The sequence below is a fragment of the Galeopterus variegatus genome, unplaced genomic scaffold, assembly GCF_000696425.1.
Source record: "Galeopterus variegatus unplaced genomic scaffold, G_variegatus-3.0.2 Scaffold10496, whole genome shotgun sequence".
In the NCBI taxonomy this organism is placed as follows: domain Eukaryota; kingdom Metazoa; phylum Chordata; class Mammalia; order Dermoptera; family Cynocephalidae; genus Galeopterus; species Galeopterus variegatus.
The window spans coordinates 12,552-14,344 of NW_007736607.1; positions in this window are offsets into that span (position 1 = coordinate 12,552).

Genomic DNA, 1,793 nt, shown 5'->3' on the forward strand with positions numbered 1-1,793 from the left:
TTAGAAATCAATTTTATTGATAACAGTGGCAAAATAAAGTGTGTTCGCTATTTTAAAATATGTTTATTTAGATTAATGCAAAAGCTGTTGGGAACAATTTCATCAAACTTATTTGTGTAAAAGAAGTTAGATAAGGGTCAAGTGCTAGTCATTGATCAATGTTGATCAAGTCAATTTGAATATTGAACAAAGTCCAGAACCCACTGAATGATTCTCAAAGGATGGGGGGAGGTCTTTGGTAAGGTCATAACCAACTTTGGTTCCAGGTTCTCTTCCCTGATGCCTGCAATTCTGGGCAATGAATCCACTAGTTTTGTGAAAGAGAATGTACTTTCAGGGAGTTGGGCAAGTTAGAATTTGAAGCAAGCTTTAGGATTCATTCTCTAAAATTTCAGTAATATTGTATCTTCCTGGGTGGTTAACTAGATGACCTCTACTCCCCCAAAGTCTTAAGAAAGCTATATGATGTATGTGGGGCACAGTTGGCCCCTGGGGTACCTGTTGGAAGCTTGGGCCCCTACCACATTCTCAGATACCACCAGGCTTTTGAGAGTGTTTTGGATTCTCAGGGGAAGTGTCTTCATGCAAAGTGGCATTCTGCCTGGCTTCTACCACTTCTGCAGAGCTGAGAGGAATAAGTACGTTGCTGGGGATTCGAGCAAATGGGAGGTTTAGCTTCATTCTGACCTGTGTACTGTTTTGGCTCACAGTGCCTGGGAATCTTGGGCCTTCACTGGCCCCCTGGATCACTTAGAGAATCTCATTTATTCCATTCCCTACACAGGGAGGATAAATCTAGCCTGTGTGATGTTTCATTATGAGAATTTGAAATAGTTTTTAAAAATAATATTTATTTTATAAAGAGACCAGGACTAGACAACTGTGAGAACATTATATTGAATTTGACATTTAAGCATAAAATACAAATTAGAACTGGGCCATTGGGAGGTGGAATTTCTGATTTCTTTTCTTCTTTCTCTCATTATATCCCCGAATGAAACCTTCTCTGAGAGTTAATTTAAGGATCTCACCTTGGTTCTTTGGGACAGTTGTGTTTAGCCTGTGAAATTTCAATTCAATTCATTTCAACAATTATTTATACACGAGTCACTAGGATGGTTTCTTTGGGTTTGAATCTGTTCTCTATCATTTACTGTGAGATCCTGGGCAAGTATGGTTGTCATGAGGATCAGGTAATGTGCCTGGGTTGAGTGCTGAGCATGGTACCTCGTATAAAGTAAGTGCTAAGTGAACGTTTGTTATTTTCATTATTTTTATTGGATTCTATGTTTCTAAAGGGTAAGGCTTATCTTACGTTTATATTTACAACAACTTAGAAGAGTGCTTTGTACATAGCAGGTAAATAATTGTTGAATTTGATTAATTTCTTTAGTAGCTTCTTTTGGCCCTGAGAGTGTCTGACTTCTCGTAGCTTTGGTGATGGTGATGATGGTGGTGGTGCTGGCAGCACACATAAGACACATGTAATTCACTATTCTGCCACTAAATAGAGGATTCAATTTTGTACCAGCACCATTGTAAATTTCACTTTAAAAAGCTTTGTAAACTGCATTTTTTTCCCTTTGGAAAGGTTGTGTATTTACATCTGTACAGTAGGTGAGAACATTTAAATTTAGGATTACTAAGGAGACTGTCAGTTTCCATGAGGTTAAGAATAAAATTCCAAATTGGCATGAAGTAGTGTGAAGCTCATTGCATCTGTAGCACGTCTATTGAAAGGCACTAAGTAATGTCTTGGAATGACCATTATAGGTTTAAATATAATTCAGTAA